The sequence below is a fragment of the Mauremys mutica genome, chromosome 15 (assembly GCF_020497125.1).
Source record: "Mauremys mutica isolate MM-2020 ecotype Southern chromosome 15, ASM2049712v1, whole genome shotgun sequence".
NCBI lineage: Eukaryota > Metazoa > Chordata > Testudines > Geoemydidae > Mauremys > Mauremys mutica.
The window spans coordinates 27241965-27256027 of NC_059086.1; the positions used below are offsets into that span (position 1 = coordinate 27241965).

General features: G+C 46.3%; 1 long non-coding RNA gene across 1 annotated transcript; it reads right to left on the reverse strand.

Annotated features, from left to right (window-relative positions):
* Window positions 1-1129: 1129 nt before the first annotated feature.
* LOC123350640 lies at window positions 1130-12989 on the reverse strand. The gene is made up of 5 exons (XR_006573786.1): window positions 12918-12989; window positions 11171-11195; window positions 6362-6411; window positions 5348-5379; window positions 1130-1661 (listed from the first exon to the last, which is right to left on the reverse strand). It is a non-coding gene; the product is annotated as an uncharacterized LOC123350640 (long non-coding RNA).
* Between the last annotated feature and the right edge of the window lie 1074 nt (window positions 12990-14063).

The window sequence follows — 14063 nt, forward strand, 5'->3', positions numbered from 1 at the left end:
TGGAGCACATATACCCAGCTAGGTTGCATGAATGTTCCCAGAGCCACTCATGAATCACCAGAGAAAGGCACCAGAGCCAAATCCTCCCAGCACTGTACCCCAGGAATATACCATCAAGACAAGCAGTGCAGATTTATTAACTGGTTCACTACTTCATCAATGGAAAGATGGGTATACCCCAGCCGTACAAAGATTTGTACTTCATACAAACTCACTGGTAAAGATAAACAATTAAACAAATTTATTGATTATAAAAGATAGATTTCAAGTGATATGAAATGATAGGCAAAAAGTCAGAGTGAGTTACCAAAAGAAATAAAATATAAGCCCACTGTCTAAACTCTCAACCCTGTTAGACTGGGCAGCAACCAGATTAAGCAGTTTTTCTCACCCCCACTAGATATTGCAGTCCACAGATTTCACCTTTGAAATCAGGGCCTGTCCCCTCAGTTGGAGTCTCAAGTCTCCAGCGACCTTGTAGCTTGTGTAACCCACACACCTTCTGGGTGTGGTGTTCTGTCCTGTCTAGTGGCACAGAGATCACTTAGAGAGAATTAAATGAGTCTGCTCACAGGCAGTTAGAGGTGCATGCATTAAGCTCCAAAGGTCCCCGGGTTGATCCTTCCAGCCAATGACCGCGGTTTCTGTGTTACACTTGCAGTGTAGGTGAGTGAAGGAGAAAGGCCGAGCCTGAGCCTGTTGTTTTCAGTTTTATACCCTCAGTCTATGTGCTTGTAGAACACATGTCCAGGAATGTCTGGGGGGCATTGCTGAGTCTCCAGGCAAATCTGAGCAACCCCCCTGGTGTGGCCTCATGCAGGTGAGTCATTGCATTGTAGTTTCCTTGCTGATCAACGGCTGTTGATGGGTTGTTTCACACCTTGCCTTAGCATTGGTTACTTTCCTTGCTGTTGCCTCTGGGGAGCTAATATCTGGTTGATTCCCCAACTTACAGCATGCTTTAGTGACCACATACAACACAATCCTCATAACTTCGCATGCATTAAAGATATACATATATGGAGAGAGAAATGACTTTCAGCAGATCATAACCTTTTCCCTGATACCTTACAAGGTATGCTTTATATGTGAGATCGCGATTATATGCAGATAAGGAATGTGGGGGGTTACTGGGTGCTCCCCCAATTAACAGAATGTCACAATAGATTTCTGAAAAGCACTGTAAAATATAGTTTTTTTCCCTTCATAGACGGTGAGTTATATGGGCCCATGGTACCTGTGTGTCATCAATAGTTAGGAATGTGGGCCTGGCTCCACCAATGTTTGGGCTTTGGGGGGGCCCATACTTCAGGGGGATGTGGGGTCCAGGGCAGCCTGGGAGGTTAGTGGGGGACCTGGTGCCGGCAGCAGCCAGTGACTTTTTTCCAAAAGGCAAACAGGCAGCATTTGCCCTAAGAATATTCCAGTGTCTTACAGCACTTTGGGGTGCTGTGCATTGTACTGCTGTGGCCCCAGAGAAGGTTCCCCACTTCCTTGCTGCAAAGCCTGGGTTACAGTTGCCTGTGATTTTGGGAGGTTCTGTGATGCCGCTGCACAACGATGAGTCCTGCATTTCAGCCAGCGGAGCATTAATGACATGTCTCCCGCTGCAGAGCGATGATCGCGTATGTCAATGTCTCTTCTCTCTGGGGTGGTGGATGCTTTAAGATAAAACACAGTAATGTTACTCTTCTGCTAAACCAGCCTAATGCCAGAGAAATGAAGCCAGAAAATGTCCATCTGACAGCACTGCTATCTGTACCTCAGGAGCAGTTCTAATGGGCATCTAGGCTGGGAAACACCAATGGCCCCGCTTCCTACATCAATCCCTGTGAGGCAGGCAGCTCAGCTTTCCCCTCCCCAGCCTTGGTCTGGCCCTTTTCTGCTCCCAGACAGCTGGGCTTTGCCCTGACACCTCCCAGCTGGGCAGAGGAGCCCTTCTCCCTCTCTCCATGCCAGCCAGCCCCCTTGAGTTGGTGCCAGGTCTCCCTGTGATGGGGTGTTATTATAGACTCATAGACTTTAAGGTCAGAAGGGACCATATGATCATCTACTCTAACCTCGTTCATGTTGCAGGCCACAGAACCTCACCCGCCCACTCCTACAGCAGGCCCCCTAACCTCTCACTGAGTTACAGAAGTCCTCAAATCATGATTTAAAGATTTCAAGTTACAGAGACTCCACAATTTACGGTAGTTTAAATCTGCAAGGTACCCACGCAGAGGAAGACAAAAACACCCCATAGTCTCTGCCAATCTGACCTGGGGGAAAATTCCTTCCTGACCCCAAAAATAGTGATTAGTTAGACCCTGACCATGTGGGAGAGACCCACCAGCCAAACACCTGGCTACAAATTCTCTGTAGTAAGTCAGAGCCTGCCTCATCTAGTGTCCCATCACCAGCCATTGGAGATATTTGCTGCTAGCAGTTGCAGATCGGCTACATACGATTGTACCATCTCATCATACCATCCCCCACATAAACTTATCAAGCCAGTTACATTTTTACCCCCTACTCCCCTTGGGAGGCTGTTCCAGAACTTCACTCCTCTGATGGTTAGAAACTTTCTTCTAATTTCAAGCTTAAACTTGTTAATGGCCATTGGTTCTTGTGCCCACATTCACTTAACATAAATAAATCCTCTCCCTCCTTGGTATTTGTCACTCTGATGTATTTATAGAGAGCAATCATATCCCCCCTCAGCCTTCATTTGGTTAGGCTAAACAAGCCAATTGTTTGAGTCTCCTCTCATAAGATGGGTTCTCCATGTCTCAGATCATACTAGTAGCCCTCCTTTGCACCTGTTCCAGTTTGAATTAATCTTTCTTAAACATGGAAGACCAGAACTGCACCCTGCATTCCAGATGAGGTCTCACCAGTGCATTGCAGAATGGTAATAACACTTCCCTGTCTCTTCTGGAAATACCTCCTCTGATGCATCCTAGGACTTCATTAGCCTTTTTCATGGCTTATCTTATCTGAAATAAGGATTCATCTATGCTGTAGGCAGTGTAGTTGTTTCCAGTCCAGTTTGATATCTTAATGATTGATGTTATTAATGACAATATTTATAATGGCTCCAAGCACTTTTTATTATTCTATTGTTCTATTAGAGATTAAGTGGCTCCCAACAAGCATGTCTTAGATCTATGGGCAATCACAACTACTTGCTGAAATTGGTGGCTGTGATAGCCACCTTCCACTCAAGCTAAATAAGGGAACCTTAAATGCCCCTTTATTTAGTCTCAGCTGAAGCAATGGAAAACTACCACCCAAGGAGAAGACCGCAGAAGAGCATGGGCAGGACAGGGCCATGTGGCCCAAGAGGGTTCCTTTGGGTCTGATAAGAAAAGCAGAGTCATGCTATGTGATAGAAGCAGCAGAAATATCTCAAAAGCAATAAGAAAGCCAGACACAGCCAGAGGAGCACTTGGAGCAGGATACTGAAAGCTGAGAGGGAAAGAGAGTTTTTGGGCAGAGTGCTGGCTGGAAAGAGGCTTGGAGCTGGGATCAAAGAAAGTGCCTCCTGTTGTCTGGTCCCGTTGTGTTCAGGGAAACAGGACTTTGTAGCTGTTATGTAAATAAGTAGGGTTGCATCAACAAACATGCCTGACTCTGTCATCACTTTCTCCTCTCAATGTAACTATGCACAAGACCCAGAATATTGGCTCACTGCTTGGGTCAAAGGGAAATCTCTATATATAATTTTGATAGAGTTAAACCAGCTTCTGAATTCACAGGAGTCTTAAATATCTTTATAAGCAATATCCTGTCCTACAATCATTTACTAAAATCTCTAAGGGATAAACTGGCATTTGTTAGTATAAGAACAGCCAAAGTAATAGTAGCAAAATTTGCAGAAAGTGAATGAGACTCCATCTCTCTTGCATCCGACGAAGTGGGTATTCACCCACGAAAGCTCATGCTGCAAAACGTCTGTTAGTCTATAAGGTGCCACAGGATTCTTTGCTGCTTTTACAGATCCAGACTAACATGGCTACCCCTCTGATACTTGACATCTCTCTGGGATCACTTGAGTTCTTTGACCCAAACTTTCAGGACAAGATCTCCTTGGTGATGAGATGTGGTTATCAAATTTCATATCTGCTGGAATGGATTTGTGTGTGTGTGTGTGTGTGAAAATCAGACTCATAACAGGATGCTAACTTTACCTTTAACTCCGAGGAGACCAACTATGCTTCCATAATAGCAGCACACACTTCCTCCCTTTGTGACATTGCTTTAAATGCTCAGATTTTACTGAGCATTTTAGTTACATAATAAAAAAAAATACTAGGAGAGAACTTCAGTGACCAAAGCTCCTCCTATGGATCTTTAGAGCAGTGGTCTCCAAAGTGGGGTGCGCACATCCCAGGGGGGCGCAAGAGGATCCTGGGGGGTGCGTGGCAGGAAGAATGTTTTTTTTTTTGCTTTGGCAGTTTGGGCAGGAGTCCAAGCTCCTTGTTTTTTTTATTTTGTTTTGTTCCGGTGTGGCGGGGGGTGCGTGCTCAAAAATTTTTTACTGATAGGGGTGCACGATTAAAAAGGTTTGGAGACCACTGCTTTAGAGGATGAGAAATAAAAATTTAAGGTTATTGTTCATTGCCAATATCAGCTGGAGTGTGGACAAATAATTATCACGAGGAAGCAATTAGGGGAAGGAAGCTCTGTGTTAGCAGCTTTCCCTGCAACTACCATGATACCCATGGCGTGTACACCACCGCACAGCTGCTGTTAGCAGTGTGAGATCATGCACACCCCACTGACACCTACATTGCATGCAAACCCATTGGGGGAAATCCTGCCTCATTGATGTCAATGTGAAACTCCCAGGATTTCACCCATTGCCTGTCTTTCTTCCCAGTGAGGCACAGGGTTAGCAGTGAGTGGTGCTGGGGCTTCTCACTAGAGCTGATTCCCACTTGGGTAATATTTCAAAGGAGGTTTTCAAACTTGCCTGGGGGATTTGGTTGTTTGTCTGACTGCAGAGGCTGGTGGGGAAAGCCCCTCTGTATCCGGTTAGATTTTCAAGCTGTGGAGGATTCTTCCCTATCGCTGTGGTGTGGAGTTTGGGAAGGATGTTTTCCTCTTGCCTGGATGTGGGTCTGTGTGTCTGAGGGGGCAGGGTCTGACTAGCAAGGCTAACAGCAGATGTGGGAGTCAGCTACCTGCTCCTGGGTAGAGGGAGGTAGCAGCAGTGAGACCAAGGTAACAGACACAATCTGAACCCTGGGAATCCTGAGTAAATCCATGTTTCAAGCCCATGGGTCACTGCTGAGCTGGAATAGGCAAACAAATCGCTCTTTTCTATCACTACGCTTTGTCATTATTAAAAGCTGTGACTCACCCAGGAGCTTCTCAACCAATTCACGGAGGCGTCTGGGGAGAGAATGACAGTTACACATGGTCATTTGGGTGTAAATGCCTCTAAGGGAAGGCACTTTGCTGGGCACGAATTATAACCCCCCCAGCTCCCACCTTTCCCCCAGCCAGGGCTCCCCCATAGGCAGCACTGAGTATAATGGAGCTTGATCCTGAGCAGAGTTGCTGGGGATACCAGAAGAGAGTATTTAACATGGCTGTTGAAGATGTTCAGTAAACGGTCTGTCTGGGTTTTTGACAGAGTTATTTAGTCACAAACAGAGTCGGCTTTCAGCAGAAAATTTCAAGATTTTGTTCAAAAAAGAAGGTCCCCAAAACTGAAATATTTTGGCGAAATCTAGAAATATTCTGATTCAAAATACCACCATGGTGCCACATGGGACTTGTAGTTTAGTTGCAGTGTGCTCATATTGTCCCCTGCAGGAGGGCTGGATCGCTGGGCTTCATCTCCCATGATGCACTGCAACCAGGGACTCCCACGATGTATTAGTTCCAGTCACCAAAAAGGGAGAAAGTGGTGCATCATGGGAGAGTCAGAGAGCCTGGCTCAAAGAGGAGACCAGGAGCAGTAGACACCTGGACTACAGCTCCCACGAGGCACTCTTGCACCCAGCTCTCAGGGAAGGCGGTGGAACACTTTCCATTGGGAGCTTTCCCCGGGATGTGCCCTTTCCATGAAGGACTGGAAATGGTAACACTTTGGCTCAGTCCCCTAAGCCTTGGCAACACAGGACTGGGGATTACAGGCAAAGGGTGGAACAAAGGAACCGGAGGGACTCAGCTGCATGAGCCCTGGCATCCTGAGATCTCTTTCTCATAATTCAGTTTGATCCCAGGCAATTTGTTGTTGTAACTCTTGGCCAGACAGTCTGATCAGACAGTGGGATCTGTCCATCCCCCACCAATTAACACATTTTCCCCCAGCCCCCACATTTCTCCCCCAACTCTGGTAACCCTGATACTCTACAAAAACTCTTACATTGAATATGATCTTCAGCAGAGTTGCTGGTGTCATGCTGGGCTCGTTCTCTGTGGGGAGTAATAAGGACAGGGGGTATCAGTGACACCGTGTGCTCTCTCTCTGTCACCTTGGTGACACTGAGTCTGTTTTCAGAGGTCCAGCTGTGAGGAGATTTCTTCCCATGGCTTGTTTTCCTACTAGGACCTTACATCTCCAATCAGCTCACACTCAGTGGAAAGGCAGCAAATCCAACTTCTGGATAATCAGGGAACATGGTGGCTTTACCATTTACAGAGGGAACATTTAATAAAGATGAGACTTGAACGTCCTGTTCTACTTCAGCAAAATGGCACAGAACCAACTAACCAAAACCCCACTAGGTCAGCATGGAGTTAAGATGGGGGGGGGGGGGGAGCGAGGAACTGAAAATTCCTGATACTCTAGGACAGAAGAGAACCTGGTCATTTTCACAAAGTTAGAACTGGGTGTCATTTTTCAACAGATTTTTTTGTTCATGAACAATAGTTTAACCAAAATAAAATGTTTGGCCAAACTATTAAATCCAATGAAATTTTCAATGAAAAAAATCTTAAACAAAATATTCATTTTGTTTTCTTTTGAATGGACACTTTTGTTTTGTTTCACTTAGAAATTTTTAGTCAGAAAATTGTTTATTTGAAATTTTTTCACCCAAATAAAACAGGATTTTTGGCGCAGGTCTCCTCAGTGCAGAAAGGCTGAACATGCATTGTTAAGGCTCGACTTTAATGTATTTGCATATTGTGGAAATACAGCCTCAGAGCCCCACTTCTGGCCTAGTCTGCTAACCAGCTCCCATGTCCGAGGAGAGCAAGGTGGGAGTGTTTGTAGAGAGAGACTGGTCATAAGGCAGGAAGAAGGAGGAAAAGAATATTTGAAGAGAGGCAGCTAAGGAGCCCTACAGGTGGGGGGCACAGGAGGAAGGCAGGGAACATATCCTGCTGGAAGTTGGAGTGGGGGCTCCCAGTACTGAGAGTCCATGTGTCATGTCCCCATTACCCCCACAAGTTTTATTGGCAGAGTTGCTGCACTGGGGACCCAGGCTGGGTTGGACACTGGCATAGTCTGGAAACTGCCTCTAGTCTCCCCATGCGCCTTTCCTTCTCTGTGTCCAGCTGGTCACCCCATGGATTGCCTCATCTCCCACCTGGGAACTCTCTGTCCCACCCCCAGGCTTCTCCCCTTATCATGTCTGTCTGGGTCGGGACCATGTAGATTTCCTGGAATCCCTCTTGGAGCAATGTGCAGCTCATGAATATGCTCCCAGCTACGTAGCAGTGAGGCCAGCATGGGGCAGGCAGCTTTAGAACCAGTCAGGGCCAGCTCTACAGTTTTCGCCGCCCCAAGCAGCGTGCCGAATTGCCGCCACAGGCAGCGGGGGCAGTCCCTGTCCCCTTAGGGCGGCAGGTGCGTTTCTGTGGCCGCGGCAATTCGGCGGCAGCTTCTATGTTTAGCTGAAGCTGCCGCGGACAGCTAAACATAGCTTGGGGGCAGAACAACAGGGACTGCCGCCCCTTGCAGACTGCCGCCCCAAGCATCAGCTTGGAATGCTGGTGCCTGGAGCTGGCCCTGGAACCAGTGTATGGGTGCTGTGGCCCTCAGAAGGGTGGCTGGCTGCAGAAGGAATAGAGGGGAAAGGGAGCAGGAGTCGGGGGGAGCCCTGAATGGCAGATGCTGGCACAAGAGCAACCGGGAGCAACCCTTAGACATTCTCTTTGGGGTCCCTGCAGAGTTTGTGTGTGTGAAGGGTGGGGAAGGGGTCCCTGAGAACCCCCTGACAGGGTGGTGAGCAGACAGTGAACCAGCAGCACTCAGCAACTCCCCTGACACTGAGGGCAGCCAATGAGTTGGTCCCGCTGGTCTGTGCTGCAGAAGTGATCAGCTCAGAGCCCCCTCTGCACAGCACATTGTTCACACATATGGTGTGCACTGAATCTCCACGGGTGTTCCTGCTGCCTGGTTCTCGCCATCAGGCAGGGGAGCGCTACGGCTGCCCCATGAACAGACCCACAACGAAATCACGGGCCGCTGTGAGGGAACCATCTGTGGGTGTTTCAGGGCACGTCTGTGTGTGAACGTGCTGAACCTTGCACTAAACCCTCTGCAGCTGATGGAGCTAACATTGGGTGTTAGTCACAACAGCTGGATGGACTGGAGACCCTTGGTTCCAAGCCAGGCCTGGCCACTTCCAGCCATGCCCCAAAGAAGAGACCCAGTTCAAGGGAGCTGGCTGGGTCACTCAGTGCCACTTTGTGGCCGACCAGCCCCAACACACCCTGAGTGTAAAACAGGGTCACTTTCAGTCTTTGAAACCCCCGGGGGTGATTTTCAAATGAAGTCGCTCTGGTGCCAGTGAATTTGATGGGAACATGCTGCTTTGGCATACCCCTTCCTTAAAGTGTCTCCTCCTAATCCCCAGATCCCATCCCGACCAGGAAGTTCATTCTGCCCTGGCCTTTTCAAAAATTCCTCCAGAATAAACATAAGAACATAAGAATGGCCCTACTGGGTCAGCCCAAAGGTCCATCTAGCCCAGTATCCTGTCTTCCAACAATGGCCACATGAACAGAACAGGTAATCATCAAGTGATCCACCCCCTGTTCTCATTCCCAGATTCTGGCAAATATAGGCTAGGGACACCATTCCTGCCCATCCTGGCTAATAGCCATTGACGGACCTTTCCTCTATGAATTTATCTAGTTCTTTTTTGAACCCTATTATAGCCTTGGCCTTCACAACATTCTTTGGCAAGGAGTTCCACAGGTTGACTGTGCGATGTGTGAAGAAATACTTCCTTTTATTTGTTTTAAACCTGCTGCCTACTAATTTCATTTGGTGACCCATAGTTCTTGTATTATGAGAAGTAGTAAACAATACTTTCTCTACACCAGTCATGATTTTATAGACCTCAGTCATATCTCCCCTTAGCCATCTCTTTTCTAAGCTGAAAAGTCCCAGTCTTATTAATCTCTCCTCATACGGAAGCCATTCCATACCCCTAATCATTTTTGTTGTAATTTTCTGAACCTTTTCCAATTACAATATATCTTTTTTGAGATGGGGCGACCACATCTGCACACAGTATTCAAGATATGGGCACCATGATATTTTCTGTCCTATTATCATCCCTTTCTTAATTATTCCCAGCACTCTGTTCCTTTTTTTTTTTGAGTGCCACTGCACATTGAGTGGATGTTTTCAGAAACTGTCCACAATGGCTCCAATATCTCTTGCTTGAGTGGTAACAGCTAATTTAGATCCCATCATTTTATATTTATAGCTTGGATTATGCTTTCCAATGTGCGTTACTTTGCATTAATCAACATTAAATTTCATCTGCTATTTTGTTGCCTAGTCACCCAGTTTTGACAGATCCTTTTGTAGCTCTTCGCAGTCTGCCTGGGTCTTAACTATCTTTAGTAATTTTGTATCACCTGCAAATTTTGCCACCTCACTGTTTACCCCTTTTTCCAGATAATTTATGAATATGTTGAATAGGACTGGTCCCAGAACAGACCCTGGGGACATCACTATTAACCGCTCTCCATTCTGAGAACTGACCATTGATACCTACCCTTTGTTTCCTACCTTTTAACCAGTTACCAATCCACTAGAGCACCTTCCCTCTTATTGCGTGGCAGCTTACTTTGCATAAGAGCCTTTCGTGAGGGACCTTGTCAAAGGCTTTTTGAAAATCTAAGTACAGTATATCCACTGGATCTCCTTGGTCCACATGCTTGTTGACCCCCCTCAAAGAATTCTAGTAGATTGGTGAGGCATGATTTCCCTTTAATAAAACCATCTTGACTCTTCTTCAACAAATTATGTTCATCTATATGTCTAACAATATTGTTCTTATAGTTTCAACCAGTTTGCCCAGTAATGAAGTCAGGATTACAGGCCTGTAATTGCCAGGATCACCTCTGGAGCTATTTTTAAAAATTGGCATCACATTAGGTATCCTCCAGTCATCTGGTACAAAGAGAACAGGAGTACTTGTGGCACCTTAGAGACTATCAAATTTATTTGAGCATATGCTTTCGTGGGCTACAGCCCACTTCTTTGGATGCATCTGGTACAGAAGCTGATTTAAATGATAGGCTACAGACCACAGTTGGTAGTTCTGCAAATTCACATTTGAGTTCCTTCAGAACTCTTGGGTGAATACCATCTGGTCCTGGCAATTTATTGCTGTTTAATTTATCAATTTGTTCCAAAACCTCCTCTAATGACACCTCAATCTGGGACAGTTCCTCAGATCTGTCACCTAAAAGAATGGCTCCAGTTTGGGAATCTCCCTCACATACTCAGCCATGAAGAGCAATGCAAATAATTCATTTAGTTTCTCCGTAATGGCCTTATCATCCTTGAGTGCTCCCTTACCACCTTGATCATCCAGTGGTCCACTGGTTGGTTAGCAGGCTTCCTGCTTCTGATGTACTTTAAAAAAAATGTGCTATTACTTTTTGAGTCTTTGGCTAACTGTTCCTCAAATTCTTTTTTGGCCTTCCTAATTGTATTTTTACACTTCATTTGCCAGTGTTCATGCTCCCTTCTATTTTCCTTACTAGGATTTAACTTCCACTTTTTAAAGGATACTTTTTGCCTCTCACTGCTTCTTTTTCCTTGTTGTTTAGCCATGGTGACTCTTTTTTGGACCCCCGCTCCCCACAGCCGGAGAGCTGAGCTCCACTGTGAGGCTGGAGTGGCCAAGTTGGTCCTTCAGTGAGGCAGAGAGAAAGGACCCAGAATGGAAACAAGACAGGAGAGGGAATAATCTCCTCCTACCTTTGATCCCTTGGTAGAGACATGACTGGAAGGCAGAGAAACAATGTGATATCAGACATGGTCATGTTTCCTCGTGGGGAGAGAGAGAGAGAGACAGAGACAGAAACTGAGTGATGTGGCCCAAATTCATCATCGTATTGATGCAGAGCCCAATCCCCACAGCCCAGCCCAGCGCTCTCCTCCACCAGCCCCACTGACTGCCCCCGGGAGTGGTGTGGCCAAGTCTGACCGTTTTAGTGCCAGTCTCACAGCATTTAATGTTCTACATAAAGCCCCAGTCAGGGGGTTCAGTGAGAAACTCGGCTTCCATTTTAAAAAAATGTAAATTTATAGTCCCCGTGTTTGGAGAGAAATGACTCAAAATGTGATCTGAGAGACCCCACAAAGATCAAATCCCACAGGAAAATACAAAGAACCCACTTTGATGACTTGTTGGAAATCCCATGAGTTTTAAGCCAGTCTCGAGATTGTTGGGGTGATAACAATTGAGTGCTTTGAAAGCTTGGGCTGGGGACACTGTGTGAGGAAAGGTTGGCAGGGCAGAGCTGTGCCCAGAGCTCTATTTTCAGAGCTGTTAGGCCCTGATTCAGGAAAGTACTTACACATGGACACATACTTAGGAGCCCTTCCTGACTTGGGGATTCAGCCTTAGTTATCTGTGTGTTGATATTCCATCCAGACACACACCCCTGACTGAGTCTTAGATGTGACCATGTATGGGACAGGCACTGTCCTCTTTATTACTAATTTGTGCAGCAGTGGATGCAATGGGTCTCTGATCCCTGATGGGGGCTACAAGGTGCTACTGTAATACAAATAATCATAATGATAATCCCTTTCATCATCCACAGTATTCATCATCTATCCACAGTATTCATCATTTTCCCACAGTATTCTTGTCAGCAAGTTAAAGACGTATGGGCTGGATGAATGGATTATAAGGTGGATAGAAAACTGGCTAGATCGTCGGGCTCAACGGGACGGCTAATGACATTTTGGGCTGCATAATTAGGGGCACTGCCAGCAGATTGAAGGACGTGATCATTCCCCTCTATTAGGCATTGGTGAGGCCTCATCTGGAGTACTGTGTCCAATTTTGGGCCCCATGCTACAAGAAGGATGTGGAAAAATTTGAAAGAGTCCAACAGAGGGCAACAAAAATAATTAGGGGGCTGGAGCACATGATTTATGAGGAGAGGCTGAGGGAAGTGGGATTATTTAGTCTGCAGAAGAGAAGAATGAGGGAGGATTTGATAGCTGCTTTCAGCTACCCGAAAGGGGGTTCCAAAGAGGATGGATCTAGACTGTTCTCAGTGGTACCTGACAACAGAACAAGGAGTAATGGTCTCAAGTTGCAGTGGGGGAGGTTTAGGTTAGATATTAGGAAAAACTTTTTCACTAGGAGGGTGATGAAGCACTGGAATGGGTTACCTACGGTGGTGGTGGAATGTCCTTCTTTAGAGGTTTTTAAGGTCAGGCTTGACAAAGCCCTGGCTGGGATGATTTTGTGGGGGATTGGTCTTGCTTTGAGCAGGGGGTTGGACTAGATGACCTTCTGAGGTCCCTTCCATCTCTGATATTCTATGATCTCTTTGATCTCTCTCTCTAGCCAGCTCCCCAAAAACAAATGATAAATTTCATTGTGTCTTTGATCATCTCTCTTCCCAGTCCCAGACACGCTGCAGGGTTGTCTCTGCCACATCTGTCTACATTTGATAATACGGCTTGGCCTCACTGTCATACCCACCTTTCTTTCCCAGAAGATAAAGTACCACAGCCAGAACTACGATGGCAGGGATTGTAATTCCCAACAGGAGCTTTAGATCCAGCCCTAGGAAAGAACCTCAATGTGAATGGCCTCTCCAAGCAGCCACCGGCAAGTCCCCACTGGGTGGAGCTGACTGAATTCTATAGAAAGTGACCTAATGTCCTCATGAACAATGGGACTGAGATCTGTATGGCATGCAGAGACTTGTGCAGAGCTTGTCCAAAATTATTTAATGGAACAGTTTTCCATCAGAAAGTTCTGTTTCTTCAAAATGAAAACCTATTGACAAGGCGCTTTGATGTTTCTGAATCAAAATGTGCTGAGTTTCTGTTCCGTGAAAAATCTGAAATTTTGACTTTTCATCCTCATTCAGGATGAAAATAAAATTTGAAAGGTCAGTATTTCTTGCAGGACCAAAATGCTGTGTTCCCACTAGCTTTTGAGGCACAGGCCTGGTCTACACTAGGCGTTTAAATCGGTTTTAGGAGCCTAAAACCGATTTAACGCCACAACCGTCCACACTAGGAGGCACCTTATATCGATTTTAATGGCTCTTTAAATCGGTTTCTGTACTCCTGCCCGACGAGAGGAGTAGCGCTAATATCGGTATTAACATATCGGAATAGGGTTAGTGTGGCCGCAATCGACGGTATTGGCCTCCGGGAGCTATCCCACAGTGCACCACTGACCGCTCTGGACAGCATTCTCAACTCGGATGCACTGGCCAGGTAAACAGGAAAAGCCCCGCGAACTTTTGAATATTTCCTGTTTGCCCAGCGTGGAGCTCCGATCAGCACGGGTGGCGATGCAGTCCGAAATCAAAATAAAAAAAAGAGCTCCCGCATGGACCATGCGGATGTGATCGCTGTAAGGGCAGGCAAATCCGTTCTATCCGTTCTATCAGCGCTCCGTTACAGAAGATGAAATTCAGAATCCTTTTTTAAAAATCTCCAGACAGACGCCATAGCAGGGACTCAGCGCACTGCAGCGTGACAAGCGTAACGGAAAGCCAAAGAATCAAATGGATGCGCATGGACTGGAGGACTGAAGCTATCCCACAGTTCCTGCAGCCTCCTAAAATTATTTGCATTCTTGGCTGAGCTCCAAATGCTTCTAGGGTCAAAC